Source organism: Lissotriton helveticus, chromosome 12, assembly GCF_964261635.1.
Source record: "Lissotriton helveticus chromosome 12, aLisHel1.1, whole genome shotgun sequence".
Lineage (NCBI taxonomy): Eukaryota > Metazoa > Chordata > Amphibia > Caudata > Salamandridae > Lissotriton > Lissotriton helveticus.
The window spans coordinates 827,806,404-827,822,158 of NC_136073.1; positions in this window are offsets into that span (position 1 = coordinate 827,806,404).

Sequence of the window (15,755 nt, forward strand, 5' to 3'; positions counted from 1 at the left end):
TGCCGGCTTGATGACCAGCGATTTGTTGTTTTTGAGCCCATCCAGTGCTGCCCTCTCATTCTTGGAGATGTTGTGTCTTATGTAAGGCCTCTCCTTCCACATCTTGAGTACGTCATTCATCACAAGACTTTCATACGTCAGAATGCGGTGGTTCGTCATGGCAGTGTGGGGTGTAAAAGTGGAGGGCGGCCGTAGTTGGGTGAACGATCTTGATTGAGTGAATGGTTTATTCAGAAAATAACCTCGGAGGCGGACCTTCCGGAAGAACCTGGTCAATTCTGTTTTGATGGTGAAGAGATTCCCTTGTGAAGTTGGTACAAAAGAGAGGCCCTTACTCAGGACTGCTATCTCTGCTGGGGATAGTATCTGCTGAGATAAATTCATGATGGGGCTTGGTCTGGTTACCAGCGGTAAGTCTTCTTCCGTGTGCTGATTTCCCCGTGGTTGGCCTGTTGGAATCTCACCTGCTTGCTGGTGTTGTTGTAGCCTTGTTGCCTCGAGTCGTCCCAGTTCGGAGGGCCTTGGCCTCTGTTTGGTCGTCTGTTCCATCCACCACCTCTCCCTCGGGGGGGTCTCCATGAGTCGTTCTCTAAAAAAGGCTGTTGTTGTCTGTTGGAGGGATCCTGTGCTGGTTGGTACCATTGCTCTGAGTTTTGGTAGTTACTTGGTCCTGCCGTCTCGTTATCACTTCCTCCGCTATACGAGGAGTCGGAGAAATTGGTGTATCTTCTCCCTCCTCGCTGACCACCCCGGTAGCCTCCTCTGCCTCTGTAGAAAAAACGCCCCTGAGTATCTTGCTTGAAATAGTCCTCAGCTAAATAGGGGTAGGTTTTTTTCTTGTTGTAGTATTGTATGTCCCTTGCTAATTTCTCCAATTTTTTGTTCTGAGTTTCAACGTCAAAATCTTTCAATGTCTTGTTAAGGCGATCAAGGGTATCCTTCGCGCTTACAAATGCTGAATGACTGGCGATCTCCTCCTTTAGCTCTGCAATTTCTTTGCTTAACTGTTCCACCTGGTCTCTTGCGGTCTCGACTCCTAGGACCATCCAGTGGCGGGAACAGTTATTCGCCACAAAACTAAAGCCCTCTTTGAATTTTGGATCATCCACAAAGATTGCCGGCTCGTTGCGGACTTGCAATCCCGTGGGTATGACGTTTGCCCTGAGATATCCAGTGAGCAGATGACCATGTAATTTGGTGCGCACTAGTTTCTTCTCGAGTCGTTCGAGTTTATTGATTTTCTCATTGAGAGAGAAATCAACTGTGGTGGTGTTGGTTGAGAGAAAAGCTGTACCAGTGTCTCCCCCGATTAGTTCTCTAATGTGATCCTCAGTGTAAGAGAGGGTTTCAGATTGAAGCATGATAGAGCCCTCAATTGAAAGTGGTGCACAAATGTCAAAAAATAATGAACAAGAACCCTCACAAGACAGCTCTTGCACAGAGAGTAGTGAGTTACAACGGGGTAGACCCTAAGAACTCCTTGACCTAGGTCAATTAGATAGGTACAAGTATAGGTGGTCGGAGTCTAATACGTAAAAATAGGAATAATCTCAAAATAACACTTATTCTTTTAAATGAAAAATTAACATTCTATCAAAGGCATCAATGTAGCTCAACAGAAGAAAAAACGTCAATGTGTTCAGTGCATATTTATTTAGCACATTTTATAGTTATGAACTGCATAAATTTGGTCCTCAATGGTAGGATAATATTGCAATTAATGCATTGACAATATCAACGACAGCACATTTCTATAGAATAAGTAAATTCAAAAGTGTATCAATGCGCTCAAGGTGCATAGAGAAAGGGTATTTAGAAGGGATGGGTAAGTGGGGGTGAAAGTGGGGACCGGGTAAAGGTGGTGTGACTGAGTTAAAATCACAGTGAAGAATGAAAAAGCCTTTACAGCCTATATACAGATCTAAGGGTTCCAAAAAACAATCTCAAACATAGGTTCCGTATTTATACATTATTTAGTCCTATGTTTGGAAGAGTGAACAGTAACAATAGTCGACGTTTCGACCCCTGACAGGTACGGGTGATTCAGAACCTCAGGATGGGGTCTTCATCAGGACGTAGGGGTATAACAGGAGCGCCTATAAATAATACGAAAGTAATGAATGTATCTCATACTCCTATACACTAATTAATGCACTCGAAATTGCGTGAAGCATTACCTACTTCGCATGAGGCCCGTTTGGGCCTGCAGCCTGGGGACCTTCCAAGGTTCCTTCCTGGTGCGAGAGGTCTGTAATTAAGTAAAACAGTGTAAATGCAGTGCGCTGGCCCACACTAGGTGAGACACCAGAAACACACTGTAATCAATCGTAAAAGGGAGAGAACTTACTGGGAGCTTTTCATTCAGGATGCATGAAATTGTTGTCCACTGGACCAGCCGGTCCGTGGTGGAACGTCGTATGTTTCTGCAAAAGAGGTAGGGCACCACATTTTAGTAAAGGAGTTAATCTGTTAGGGCGCGCCAAAAATTCAGATTGATAGTCTCATAATGAGCGCCGTTAAAACGAGAAAAGGGGCCTTGTGACTCTAGAGGGAAAAACGGAGGGGAAATTGGGTCGCTGTATTATGCGTGGAACAGCATTATTCCCCCAACATCCCAGCGAGGGGTTTACTAGAAGGCGCAGTATCACGCGTAGGGCGTGAATGTCCTTTGGGTCGATAATATTTAAAATATTTAAAGGGACACAGAGCGAGAGAGGATGGTTTAGAGCTCGCGCGGTGTGGCCGTGTAAACTAGGCATTATTGATCTAAAACCCGGGGAGCCCGGGGTGACCGACCCGGTGTGGGCAGTGTCAGGGGAGCGGATGGCTCACTCTGCCGGTCTCAGTGTATTAGGGGGCTTGTTGGTAATGCGTGTAACAGTTGATGAACCGTAACCGCGGTGTGGAAAACTTTCCGTCCTTGCAGGGGTATTAATCAGACACATTCCATAGACGTGTTCACCTAGAACGGTGAAGTCCCGGAGCAATTGTAGCCGAGGCTCACCTAATTTTTCCGCAGCGCTTGTCCGTCTATTTCCTCTCCTCTGGCTGTCTGAGCTGAAAGGAGCCGCCGCGCGGTGCCGGCGCTAAATGTTGCTGGAGGGGCTCGCCCTGCTCTGGCCAATCAGGCACGAGTGGCCCAGGGGGTAGGGAAAAAGAGTTGTAGTTTTGCGCTCTAAGGGCGCTGTTCCTGAGCAGAGGAACTTGAGTGTATTCAGAACATGGAAAGTGACAGAGTTGGGGGTCATTGCTCTGGTGTGAACCGGTAATTAAACGTGGGGCTTTCAAAAGGCATTGTGTCTGATTTATCAGGGAAATGACCACATAAGCCACTGGGGGCGGCACGATTCGGTGTCATCATTTGGTTCTGAGACAATAAAACCAGATCCAGGACATCACCTCATAACGTGTAAACATTGTTGGAAATGTACAGAGTTGGGGTACATCACCAGAGCCAGGACCTCAGTGCATTATGCGTAAACATTGGTAAATTTATACATTCGGTCAAGTGTAATATATGAACACATCCTGCTATAGCATTGATTGGCGCGATGTATCACAGTGTACATGACAATGAATGTTCAAGGCAAAGGCATCATTAAAGCCTACATAAAGGCATTCAGTAGTTGGATTAATCCGGGTCTAGAGGGGCCACTGGTAAAATTGTACATTCGGTCAGGTGTAAAAGACCAACATATAAACACATCTTTCTATAGCATTGATTGACTCGATGTAATACAAAGTAAATGACAATGAGTATTCAAGGCAAAGGCAAAGGCATCATTAAAGCCTACAGAAAGGCATTCAGTAGTTGGATTAATCCGGATCTAAAAGGGCCATCTGGGAGAAAGTGGTTTCCAGTTCATTGAGGCCCCTTTGTACCGAGTCAAAAAATTGCATCCACTTGCATTCACGCACATTGAGGATAGAGTTGAGATTGCCACCCCGTGGGCCCAGTGTGATTTTCTCAATAACCACCCACTTGATTGATTCAGGTGTATGTGAGTGCTCCTGGAAATGCTCTACAAGGGGGGCTCCCACAGTTTTGCACCTTATTCTGCTGCAATGTTGTAGCACACGGTTCTTTATCTTTTGCTTAGTCTGGCCTATATATATCAGACCACAGGGGCAAAAGATTGCGTAGATCACCCCTTCGGTGTTGCAGTTTGTGAAGGTTTTCAAGGGCACGGACCGACCATTGTGAGTTACTGTTCCAGTCTCTAGGCACAGTTGGCAGGCCTTACAGCTTCCGCATTTATGGTTTCCCACGATGGCCGGAAGGTTCCACATTGATTGTATAGTGGGGGCAGTCGGGCTTTCTAACATGGAGCATACTACCGAGTCTCTAATGCTCTTTGCTTTCCTGAAAGCATGCATTGGTAGATTGGGCATCTGGAGGGTCTTTGCTACAATATTCCAGTACTTATTCACTATCTTACGTACTGCATTGCTTTTACAGCAGTAGGTGGTCACACAAATCATCCTTTCCTCCAGTGGTTGGCGCACCTTTGGTGTCAGCAAGGATTCTCTATCGCTGAACCACGCCCTTTTCCGCGCCCTCTTGACAAGCCTCTTCGGGTATCCTCTTTCAATGAGTCGGAGGATCAATCCATCGGATTCATGAAAAAAGTCATCTTTCATCGTGCAATTCCTCCGGATCATTGACGTTTTTTCTTCTGTTGAGCTACATTGATGCCTTTGATAGAATGTTAATTTTTCATTTAAAAGAATAAGTGTTATTTTGAGATTATTCCTATTTTTACGTATTAGACTCCGACCACCTATACTTGTACCTATTGATTTAATAGGGGCGGGGTCCTCGTGCCCCCCCCCGAGCCCCGTGGACCACCACACCCTCCCGAGGCGGCAATCAAATTAGAGGAGTGTGGGGGGTCCTGCCTCCCCCACACTGCCCCGGGGACACCCACCTCTCTAGGGCACTAATTATTTACATATGGGGTCCGTTGCGGATCCCCGGGCCCCAGGGACCACCACCTCCCTGGGGCTTTAAAGAGATGGGAGGGGGGCCAAAGGCCCCCCTCTTGGAGCCCTAGATGGCCCTGGGACCGCCACCCCCCAGGGCTGGCTCCTGCAATGTCGTGGGGTGCCCACCCCAAAGACATTGCCGTTTGTTATGGCAGGGCGGGAGCACAGCTCTCGTTCTGCCATAGCAAACACTGCTTTGCTTCATTTAAGCGAGAGCAGGAAACCTGCTCTCGCTTCAATGAAACTAAGCAGTTTGCATTTGAGCAAGGGGAGCTGTATGTCAGCAGCTTCCCTTGCCTAAAAGCAATGCCGGCTCCTACAGGAGGTGGGGAGCCGGCAGGGACTGTGGGGGCATTGGGGCTCCCTCCACGGTCCCCAACTTGAGGACCGGCCCTGGAGGATGGGGTCCCCAGGGCCAGAAGTGGCCTGGTAGGAGGGCCACTCGGCCCCCTACCTTTAATTTTTTTAATATATTTATTTACGAAACAGCTTGTAATCAAAAGCATACATAGCCCGAAGCTAGGACCACCAAAATCACTGTAGCCATATATTAGTACAAGCATTTTTGCATCATACAAAACTCATCAACAAAGAGCAACCCCACCCCCCCTTCCCCCACCCATCCTGGCATTTTATTTGATATTTTTGAACCTATAGCATCTTAAAGATCATATATATGACATCAAAAAAAGTTTTTTCCTCCAGACGCAATACTCACACACTCTGGCAGCCCCACAAGTCTACAACAGATCTACTGTAGCTCAGGATGACCAAGTAGGTACATAGTGAGTGGAGACCAAAAGTCTCTGGGCCGTGAGGCTTCGGGTAGTTCCTCTTCATAAGTACCCATCTGTTCTCTACAAAATATCAAATCCCAGACCCACTTTTTTACAGTTGGGGTGGGTTTGGCTCCCCAGCACTGCACCACGGCCCGCTTAGCTAACAGAGTCGAGACTGCAACAATGCGCCAATTACATGGCTTAAGATTCTTTACCCAACCCTGTAGGCAAACTTCAGGCACACACTGCACATTTTCTAACACAACTTCAGTAAACACTCTCGGGACCCAAGTCCAAAATTCAAATATTCAAGCGCAGTGCCATGCAAGATGCAGAAAGTCTGCATCATCCTGCCCGCACCTCGCACAGCAAGTATTCTCCCGCAAAACAAACCTTCGCAGTTGCACTGGTGTATAATATAACTGGTGTAGATACTTGAAATGTATAATGCGGAGGTTGCAGTTCGCAGTCAAGCGACCAGTCAGCACGCAGCAGAACTGCTATTGCTTTAACGACCCCAGCTCTGCGTTCCATTTATTGGAACGATGGGCTTTCCATGAGTTCCCCTTCTCTCAATGACGCATTATAGAGCCTGGTGATAAGGCCCCTGCACGCCTCCCCTGCCAGCACTGCCTGCAGCGCCAGCAGTGTTCTAGGCTCCGCGGGAAAGTCCGGGTAAATGTCTCTGTCTGCCTATCGCACCCGTACATATGTGAACCCCAACATCATACCATGGTCCCGTCCCCCAAGCAAGTCCAAGAGCGAGTGGAACTGACCCTGCTTATACATGTCTCCCAGTTTTCCAGTCCCAGCAGCCCCCAATGTTCGCAAGGCGGCTTTTTCATGTGTCGCAGAGATTTCCAGGTGCGCAGCCAGAGGCAATGCTGGGGCATTTAGGTAGCCCAGCTCTGCCCATTTAGCAAGGGTCTTCCTTGCCCACACGGTACATTGAACTGGGTTGATTTCCATCCGCAGACCACCCACTCAGCCCAACAATGCCGCCGCCACCAGAGGTACCGGAAGTGCCGCATCAGCCTCAATCGCGATATGCAGCTGGAACTGCTGCGGAAAGAACCAATAATGCGCAAACTGTGCCTGCGTGCACAGGTAATACAGCCATATATGGGGCGCTTCAAAGCCCCCCCGATCAAATGGTTGTACGAGCACACCCCAACTGCATCTGAGTTTCCTGCCACCCAGACGAATGTTAGCATGGCCGACTGGAGCGTGTTAAACAGCAAGATATTCATCGTATGGTGATATTGATGAACAAATATAGGAGTTTGGGCAAAATCGTCATTTTAGTAACCGCTATCCGATCAGCCAGGGAGAGAGGCAAACTGGTCCACCGCGCCGCCCGGTCAGTGATCTGTGCAATGACCCGGCCATAGTTCATTGAAATCACCTGATCAGGATCTCTGTCCAACCATATCCCAAAGTATTTCACTGGGTCAGCCGTCCACGTCAACGGGAATTCCAGCTCCACCTCCTGAGTGCCAGCTGTAAGCAGGAACACAGTCGACTTAGCCAAATTGATACCTAACCTGAAGTATCTTTCAAACTTTACATATTCATGAAGCAATTCTGTGAGATACATGGTGGGCTCGCGGACATACAACAGCATGTCGTCGGCATACAATGAGACCACAAGCAGCCTCTGCCGAAATCACAGTGCAGCAGACGCATGCCTCTGGAGCAGCCTACAGGCCAATGGCTCCAGCGCAAACGCAAAGAGCATCAGTGACAGCTGGCACCCCTGCTGCGTGCCTCTCCTGATGGGAAATGCCGCAGACACCCAGCCATTGACATGCACCCACGCAACCGGCTCGGTATACAGTATCCTAACCCATTGGAGAAAAAATGGTGGTAGGCCCCTTCCCAACATCACAGTGAACATATATTCCTACTGCAGGGAGTCGAACACTTTTGCTGGGTCAAGCAGCACCACCACTGCCTGGAAGTCTGATTCAAAGTAATACAGCGCTGCAAAGACCGTGCGCAGGTTGTGCGTTGTTGATCTAGTGGGTACGAATCCCAACTGGTCCGGGAGGACCAGCTTGGAAACTAAAGGCTGGAGCCTGTTGCTATCATCTTTGCCAAAATTTTGGAGTTGATGTTGATAATGGAGAGTGGCCTTTAGGAATCGCACTTGTTGGCTCCCTTGTCAGGCTTTAAGAGCGTCACAAGAAGGGCCGCCTTGAGCAAGGGAGGAAGTTGTCCCGAATCATATGCTTCTGCATAGACATCCAGAAGTCTAGGGGCCAGGTCCTCCACATAGTCCTTGTAGAACTCACTCGGGAGTCCATCGAGGCCTGCTGTCTTACATGTGGGGAGGGAAATTATAGCAAGCTTGACGTCATCAACATCAAAAGACTGTGTAAGATACTCCCGCTAGGCCGCTGACAGCCATCAAGTGTGATATCCTTGAGATAGACATGTATATCAGCCACCGGTGCTGGTGCCCGATCGCCATAGAGTTTGGTATAGAAGTTCAAGACCACCTCACTAATCTCAGGCGTAGTGTAATGCACCACCCCTCCCTGTCCAGCATTTGTGTGATGTTTTCCTGGCACACGGGCGCCGCCAGCTTTTGGGCAAGCGAGCGGCTAGGCCTGCCCCCTCCCCATAGTAGCGAGCTGTGCTCCATCTAGACCTGTGCTCCATCTCCTGGTCCACTGTTTCATTATGCTCAGACACAAGGTCTCGGATCTTGGAAAGCCTCGCAGGGATTGGGTTCTGCTCGTATGCACGTTCTGTGATGTATTCCTATAGGTTCTGAATCGATCCCCCTATTCCTGACCCTATTCTGGTTAAACAAACCAACAAGTTAACTAACAGTCAGCCCATGAGGTAGAAAACCCCCATGATGCAGATACCGTTATCTGACGCAGTCACACTACGGCACAGGAACGTGTTATCTGATTAGGTCATAACGCTTGCGATCTAATTAGACAAGCGATATTCCTCCAGCCCCTGATAAGGCATACGGAGTTCTCATAACAAATCAAACCTATGACAACCTGGGCAAAACCCTGCGGCCATTGTTTTGATTTCACCGAGAACTTCAGCAAAAGAATGTGCTAACGAGCAAGTCGTATGACATCCTTATTGACGTATCTATGTCCATCCTTACGTCAATCTCGGCAACTTAAAGGTATAAATATTACCGATATTGCCCTATGCAAACACACGCGGTGGTGACGAGACGGAGCAGCCATACTTGCCGAAGCCGAGAGCAGAGCAGACCCCGCTGGCGCAGCCCCGCCTTCCTGACGCGCTGAGAGAAGCTGCTTTCTCCTGCCGAGAAATCCAGCACCGGCGTTTCTGGGTAGCCCTCGCAGGCAGCCTGGAATATCGAGACCAGAGACGAGAGATACCATCCCTCATTCAACCTAGATTCCAGGTACAGAACTGAATAACCCCTCACAGAGAATTCTTTAGTTATTCACTTGGCAAAAACAAACTTAACTTAAACTGTAACTTTCTATTCCCGCCCACGTATTAGGCTTAGGTCAGGTACACGGGGTAGGCGTATTTAGAAACACCAGTTGAGTACGTTTAGTCAAATGTATATGTGTATGTAATATATTTTATTCATTTTTAAACATCTTATGGCTTAGAAACCATATCAATGTTTTTACAGTATTATTTTATACTATTGCTTTTAATGTATGCACTTTACTTAGCTATAAGTATTGCAATAATATCGATCCATTTCTCTTGTATGAGAAAAGAGACTGATCAATAAATAACACCTTTTTATTGAACACGCCCGTCTCTTCCTTTTCTCTACAATCTGATGAGACTAAGAATGCACGTACTGACTGAGTAAAATAAATTGCCTTTTGTTCACACGACTCTCGAGATATACTCTTGATTAGGGGAGAGCAAAGTTGTCATGTTCTATGGTTGTCAGAAACTAAATCCCTTCTTGTCTAATCAGGGAAGTTAAGTCCTTCCTGAACATTCGAGAAAGTTTCTAGTGAACTCTGAGCTAGCTGGCAAACCCAAAACTTTAAGTCTAGTATCGACAGTAGTAGACCTAGATAACGTCTGGTCTAGGCCTTTACTGCTGTAGGTATTATTCCAATGCGCAGAGCCTATTGGGATGATAGGAACTACACTACATGACGCCCAACGCGTTTGGAAAGGGCGATACAACTAACGTAAGACATTTAGAGTAACTCAGTCGTGCTTTCTCACTCAGACCCCTTTTCCCATAATACTCCAAAGACGTCTGGAGTGGGTGAAAGGTTATATCCGCCAGACCTTGCAGGAGGGAACTCCTATGTATGGTTCTTGGTATAGTCAACGTTGAAGGATACACTGTTCCAAAATATTGTGCATCTAATCTTTGTTTCCATAAGAAACCTGATCTGCAAACAAACAGAATAACCATCCTGTCGGTAAAATGGGAGACAGTGATGAAGAAAGAGAGGCAGTTAGATTAGCAACTGAACTCGCAGCAGCTGATGCTACCATGCAGGAAGCAGACCCGGATATAATACTCATCCCGGTCATTAAAAGAAAATCTATAACCATAAAACTTATAGAAAATGGACTGACACCTAGAGGTGGTACAGTCATATTCGTAATTGAGGCACACGAATATCGGCAGACAGAGGTATACTATTCATGGATAAATTTTCCAGCAGCAAATCCTGTAACAAAGTACTTCCACTATTACAAAATAGAGGAACCTCCTGAAACGTACACTCCTTTCGAGGAGGTGGAAGTACCACTCAAATTTCAAGAGCATTTGCTCTTATTTGATGGCGCCCTAAAACATAATAATCACATCACCAGGCTCGGTCCTTTAGGTAGACCAGGAGCAACGTGGCCGGTCCTAGCCGGATACACACCACATCCAGACATGGACGGGATGTCTGCAGCTAACCTGTTAACACAGCTAAAAAAACAATTAATAAAAATACATAGACAATTAGTCCAGTATGTGATGCGGACTTCAACAATTCAGCCAGCGATTAAACTCCCACAGCTGACCCCTCACCAGGGGAACACAAATAAAATTACACCACAGAACATCCAGTCCTGCCTAGGTAAAGTACCGGCTAAACGGGAACAAATACCATTCTGGCTAGCGCAGAGAATCACCCAAATAGAGGCGGTGTTTCCAGACACTACCCCGCTAGAAAAGCACAGGATTCTGACTATCTGTCTTCCAATGGGAATCGCACCACACATTGAGGACTGTGACACTTGGGGTACAGTCTTTGCTTCCATCTACACAAAAACGCACGGTGTTCCATCCATTTCGGTAATACCAGATGTGCTAAAACAAATTCAAGATGAATATGGTCCAGAACCCGCTTTAACTCTTGGTATGAAATTACTGAAAGACTTCAAGCAGGTCTCGGCTATATTATTAGCCAACATAAAAGGTGAAGCAGCAAACGTGGCGATCCGCCAGAGGTTAAAAGAGACAGATATAGCAGACCAACCAGCTGAAATTGCCAGAATCATAGAAAAATCCTATGAGGAACTAGGTAGAGATAGTTTAGGTGGAATACCAGTAAAACCGCAACTAATTGAAAGTCCTGAAAAAATATTTTTTAATAATAATTCTACATCACCAAAAAATAACTGGGATGGAAACAAACAATCCAATCCTAAAGAAAAGAAATTCCAGTCCCGAGGAAGGTCTCCTAGGCGAAGAGAAAAATCTCCGAACAAAAGACACAGGTCACCTCAGAGTGACCCCTCTGGGAAAAGATATAACCTTAGAAATAGGGATAATATTAAAAAACCTGATAGATTTCAAGACATTGATACACGTCCCTCTCAATCTTTTCAGACTTCCTCGCAGAAATCGGAAAGAAGAGGACGATCAGAACAAAGAGAAGAGCACGCCAAGTCCAAAGACAAGGAACCTGCTCAGCTAAAAAAGAAATTACAATTTCCAAAAAAGAAGGTAGCCAGTATCAAGGTAGTTAACAATGCCGAGAATACTGAGGACACAACTGAAAAACGGAGAATGGGCTCAGACAATGCTAGACAGCGCAGCAGAAGTGAGCATAGCTCGCAAAGTCCTTATGAATCATCTGGAGACAGTGGACACGAATGAATATCTTCAAGTGGAAACTGCGGACACCAGAGTTAGCAAACCTCACAAAATATACGAAATAACATTGCGTATAGAGGGGGATAAGACTAGAAAAATAAGGGGACTATTTTGGGATAATCTCTCCAAGGGCTATGATATCCTTCTAGCTGAAAAAGACTGGCCACCAGAGTTTGTCAGGGAGTGCCCTCATGGCGAAGAAATAATTATGCCTGCCTTCTCAAATCAAATTCCTATTCATAAAAAATACACACTTGCTAGAAAGTGGGCAGTGGCTCTAGCTCCTGCTTTATATAAAAATCACGTGGGATGGGATGAGGACTCTCCTCCTCACAAAATCCAGTTAAAATCACAACCAACTGCACAAAGGCAGTACCCAATTAAGCAAGAAGCTAAAAAACAGGTAAATGAAATACTAGATCAGCTAGAATACCAGGGGGTGATTGAAACTTGCACCTCACAAATGAACAACCCTTTGTTTCCGGTCTCCAAACCAGACAATTCATACCGTCTAGTTTTGGATTACCGACACCTTAACACATGTTGCAAAACTTTTGCAGTGCAAAACTCACATAGTGCTGCACTAATGAATAACATAGTGCGCAAAAAATACAAAACAACATTAGACATTTCTAATGGATTCTTTTGTCAAAACATAGCACCAGAGAGCAGATATTTAACTGCATTCTCAATAAATGGCACTCAAAAACAATTCTGTCGGTTAGCCCAGGGGTACAAGAACAGCCCGGGGGTATTCTCAGCGAGAGTAACAGAATTACTACAACTATATGATGATGAAGCATTATCTTATGTCGATGACATATACTTAACAGATGATGACTTGGAGACTCACTTGAAAAGAGTGAACACCATAATACTTGGGTTCGCAGCAGAGGGTTACAAATTCAACTTTAAAAAATCCAGAATTGCCCATCTGACAGTCCTGTTCTTAGGATATGAATTATCAAGCGAAGGCAAAAGCCTGGCTGACAATTTCCTAGAGAAATGTGCCGTACTCCAAGCACCTAGAACACTAAAAAACTTACAGTCAATTCTAGGCTTCCTAAATTTCGGAAGAACATACATTGCAAATTACGCAGAAAGGGTCAAACCCCTTTATGATCTGATAAAACCCGATTTTAAAAGATCCAATTGGACTCAAATACACACAGAAATTTTGAGATCCCTACAAACAGACATGCTAATTAAAACAAAATTGGAAACACGTGATAACACACGCAATCTTGTGATTCGAGTCATCCCAGGGAGATGCGGATTCACATACCTGACCTCTAATGAGGGAGAAAAGGTACCAATTGCATTCAAATCACACTTGTACACTAAGGCTGAAATGACATTTAGCCCAACGGAAAAAATTCTTACCGCAACACAGACAGCTATAGCAAAAGAACGAGCCCTGGCACAAGGTAAACGAATAATAATCGTGACACCGATACCAGCCCTAGAGGCTGTAACAAAAGCAAGCATTCCAAATGCTAAGGCTCTCCATCCGAGATGGATACAATGGGCTAATTCTCTTGCTGCAACAGACGTGGCGTACGAATTTGATCCTTATTTAAAAACACAAGAATTTCTCCAATATGAATTTGAATGTCCTCCGCCGACCGAAATTTTGCCTCTAGAACACTACGGCTGTATAATATATACAGACGGATCAGCACAACCCGCGGTGGGGGGTAAGCAAGCTTACAGTGCTGCGTGCGCGATCGTTAAAGGTCGCTGGCACGAAGGAAAATTTAAACCAGCAATCACTAAAACACAATCTTTAGGAGATTGTACAGCTCAGCGAGCTGAACTACTGGCATTCAAGATGGCGCTTGAAAATACCGATCGAGAATTCCCCACACTCATAGTGTGCGATTCGTATTATTGCGTTCAGTCTTATAATGAATATTTGCAGATCTGGCTTCAGAATGGTTTTAAGGATGCAAAAGGAGGCACAATCAAGCATAAAATGCTCTGGGAACAAGTAGTTCTTTTACAAAAAGAACTACCAAAGACTCACGTGATTCATACGCTGAGTCATCAACGTGATGGCGTTCACGTTGCAGGGAATTCATTGGCTGATGAGGCCGCGAAGGCAGCTGTGCAAACGGCTTCCGTAGCTGCCATCACCCGGTCAAAAACAAAAATAGACAGCGAAATATTACAAGCTGTCAGCGCTTCAGAAAAGGATTCGATAGAAACACTCCCGAAAGGCTTTCCAGTAAAATACTCATACATAACTGATGCGAACAATGTTCCTTTTGCTCGAATCCCTGGAGTGGGGGATAGGGCAATTCCAAACATGGAACACAGGTTAGGACTAATAATAGCGGCACACGAAGGGCTTGCTTCTATCCATGCTGGCGTCTCAGCCACAGTATCATTATTAAAACAGAGATACTGGTGGCCACAAATGAGAAGACAAACAAGGAACTATGTTCTAGAAAGTGAAATATGTCAAAAAATGAAAGTATCAACGGTGAGACGTCCAGCGCAGACGCCCCTTCTAATCTCGGATAAACCATTAGCCTGTGTTTATCTAGACCACTGTGGTCCCTTACAAAGGGATGGTAACTATAAATATATCTTGGTCGCAGTGGATTCATGCACGAGATTCATATGGATGTGGCCCCAGCGAACGGCTGACGCCAGAACTGTTATAAAAGATTTGCGAGTCTTTATCGGCACATACGCAATTGGCATGCTGCATTCGGACCACGGTCCTGCTTTTAGCTCTAGAGCTTATAAGGAGGCCATGGTCAGCATGGGCGTGGCATTGCGGTACTCTTGTCCATTTCACCCTGAGGGGAACGGAATTGTTGAAAGAAAAAACCGTGACATAAAGCAATCTATAACGGCAAAGGTATTAGGTTCGGGAGCTGGGTGGGTCAAACATCTAATAAGTGTCCAACGTAGTCTAAATAACTTGCCAAGAAATTCTCTGAAGGGATTCAGTGCGTACGAATTATTATTTGGAACTAGGATGTTGATCTCTGACATTGATAGTCAGACTTCAGTGGTGAAAGAAAAAAGCTTTGATATCAAAGACCGTTTGGCTATTTTGCAGGACTTAAACAAAACAAGAAAAGACCTGAGCAACATAAAATTGAAACAACAGCCAACAACCACTGAAGAACCACCACCTATCCCAGCAAGACCTGTCTGGATTCCAAAAGTCGGGGATCTAGTCAGGGAAAAGATCGCGGTAAAGAAGGAATTTGGGCCTTCTTACAGAAAAGCAGTTCCTGTCTTGTCTGTCAACGGGACAAGATCAGTTGTACTACCGCCACTTGCTGGAAAAAAGGAGAACCGAGTTGTATCCATCGACCTGGTAAAACCACAACATGTGGCCGATAACAAACAGTAGGCCAAGTGGACTCCCAATAAGTAGCAGAACACCAAGGTTTGCTACCAGTACAGAGGTCCTAACGAAGAGGCTCATCACATTCGAAACGCCTACAGAAGAACAACAAGGACTATGCAACAATGCAATAGAACTCAGACCTCTGAAAACCCAAATAAAAACATTTAGCAGAGACACACCAATCTATAATGAAGTACCAAGTGAAAATGCAAGAAACAGAAATCCTGAACCAATTGGAACAATTGACAGAACTGCATCCGGCTACTTCATAAACTTCAATGATTCCTCTGAAGGCTTCAGTGAATCAAAGACACAGACATCATCAAAAACCTTCAAAGATAAAGCTAAAGAACTTTTGAAACAACTGAAAGAAACATATCTGATTTCTCCATGGATTGAATTTTGGGTGGGTTTTGGTGCATTTATCCTCATACTTTGGCTCATCATGATACTAACTTTGGGACGCTTCATTGAGGGAAAATATGCAAAAATGGACACAGCAAGTCAGAAAATCAACTTGATCCTCAAACCACACACA